Raw genomic sequence first — 2,500 nt, 5'->3', positions numbered from 1 at the left:
GTGTGTGTGTGTGTGTGTGTGTGTGTTTGTATATGCCTGGGCACATGTGTTGGTAGATGTTGCTTTAGGACAAGCTAATGTGCCCCTTCTCTAGAAGTGCCACTTTTGGGATTATGCGACGCTCGGCGCTGCTTAAACCTGTCTGGACACATAAACACCACCCATAATCCTAAATCCCCTGCGGGGCACGATAGGAACAATCAGCTTATGATTCGGACACGCTGCTCCCGGGGGCCCCACCCCGACTGGCCCACAGACTCCAGCCATATCTCCTCCATGGGTACCGCCATTGTTTTCCATACCATGCAATGGATGATGAGGGCAGGGATTTCTATTGGATGTGCCTCAGACAATCATTGTCACCAAGCGCCCTCCTATCACATGATTGGCCACTTCGGGGCCGGGGGCCTCGCTGCCATTGGCCGGCCTCCAAGCAAGCAGAGCAGTTTTTTTTGTGTTGCAGTTGGTGGCACTTGCTCTGGCACTTTCGGCGGTACCCAATAAATCAAGTGTAATTCCCTCCCGTTTGCTGATAAAACCAGGGGGTTTCCAGATTGTTCTTTCTTGTGGTTCGCCATGAAGCATTCCTCCCGAAGCTACACACTAGTGCAGCACAGAGCAGAGCAGAACAGAACAGCTGCCTCACAGCTGCTGCAGTTGCAGCCAATTACTGCCCCTGCACCTTTCTGATGTTGTTGTCTGTTGTATATGTATGTTAGCCTATGTGTGTGTGTGTGTGTGTGTGTGTGTGTGTGTGTTTCTGTGTGTATACTCTTCCAATTACGTGGGTGTGTGTGTGATTGTATATGTTCTTTCCACTGAATAAGGGGACATGTGTGTTTGAGTGGGTTGTTTCCACCAAACAAGGTAGTTTAAGTGTGTGAATGTTTGTGCGAGTGTGTGTGTGTTTTTCCACCAAACAAGGGGAAAACCAGGAGACATCAAAGCCCCATGGCTGGCGGGAGAGAGGGGGTCTCTCCCATGGCTCCGAGTACGTCAGACAGCGGAGCCTCTAAACGTCTGCACAGTGGAGATTCCTTACTTCCTTCGTCTCCTCCGTCCCTCTCTCTCTCTCTCTCTCTCTCTCTCTCACTCCTGCTCTTTTTCCCTCCTTTGGTTTCTCTGTCACTTTTGTTCCTCTGTCTGTCTCCTCAGACATAGTCTGTCCTCCCACTCACTAAGGACTAATGGCCATTTATATTTGACTTGCCTGTCAACTGGAATGGGACATTTTGCAGTGCCTACATTTAGCACATTCACAGAGACACACTGACACACACACACACACACAGAGACAGACAGACAGACACGCACACACACACACACACACACACACACACACACACACACACACACACACACTGTCCTTCTCATTCCCAAACCTTTGGCAGTAGCAACACATCAGCCACAGGTTTCCACCCCCCTTCCTTCCTGGGACGTTGCTCCCCCCTCTCCTGTCCTCTGTCTGGGCTCAGGGTCCGTGTGTGTTGGGCTCCAGCCTCGGACTGCGACTGCAGCTCGCCATGACCTCATTGGCTCTCCTCCCCCTGCAGCATCTGTGCTCGTAAAAACTGAAAGGGTTTCTTATGGTCGGCTCTGGTTGATTATTGATTTGCTAGGCAAATAAGTGACAACCGCCAACCCCCACTGCGCCCACCCCGTCCCAAACCCACCTCCCCCACCCCTCATCGCGCGGGCGGCTATGCCACACAGGGCCGTCTGTCTGAATACGCTGCATGAGTCTCAGATTTCACTCAGATTATGGCCCAGCCGTAAGCCTGCCGAGCGTGTCTGCGCTGGAGCCGGGATTAGGGTTAATAGCGGGGTTAAGAAAAGGGTTAAGTTTGAGGGTGGTAATGAGGTGAGGGTGGGCGGGGTTAGTTAGGGAGGGGCGGTGATCAAGAGGCACAAATGGACCAGACTAAGGGGGCCTGTTTCTGAATACTTTCCTCCCCAGAGAGGATGAGTTGTTGATGTGGTGACTTCTAAGAATGGCAGTATCCTACTGGCCGGTGGGTGAAGCATACTAATGTTGGCGTGATGGCCTGTAATTATAGGGTGCCGTGTACTTAAGACATTATGTACAGATGCAGGGGTTTCCCACTTCATTATTCTCATGCGTCACTGAACTGTGGGGCAATTTACTGTATCTGAGAGCGCCTATCATGGCAGAGTATAACATTCGAAGGCAAGGCCGAGTAATCTTGAGACCCTGACTGCACTGTGTGTGTGCGCGCGCGCGCGCGTGTGTGTGTGTGTGTGCGCGTGTGCGCGTGTGCGCGCGTGCGCGTGTGCGTGTGCGTGTGCGTGTGTGAATTACAGTGGGACTGTGGTTATGTCAGCACTGATGCCCCTTGACTTCAGTGGATGTGAGAGAGTCAGTGTGTGGTGGGGCGGGCAGGAGGCCTGGCTCCTCTGTCAGAACAGATTTGTCCGTGGACACACACACACACACACACACACACACACACACTGCGAAAGATACACACACTCTCTCACC

General features: G+C 52.4%; 1 protein-coding gene across 3 annotated transcripts in view; it reads left to right on the top strand.

Annotated features, from left to right (window-relative positions):
* bcr (BCR activator of RhoGEF and GTPase) overlaps positions 1 to 2,500 on the top strand; it is an 86,697-nt gene that overhangs the window by 10,833 nt on the left and 73,364 nt on the right. The window lies entirely within an intron of this gene.

This window comes from Clupea harengus, chromosome 12 (genome assembly GCF_900700415.2).
Source record: "Clupea harengus chromosome 12, Ch_v2.0.2, whole genome shotgun sequence".
Classification (NCBI taxonomy): domain Eukaryota; kingdom Metazoa; phylum Chordata; class Actinopteri; order Clupeiformes; family Clupeidae; genus Clupea; species Clupea harengus.
This window is presented reverse-complemented; position numbering and strand designations above follow the sequence as displayed.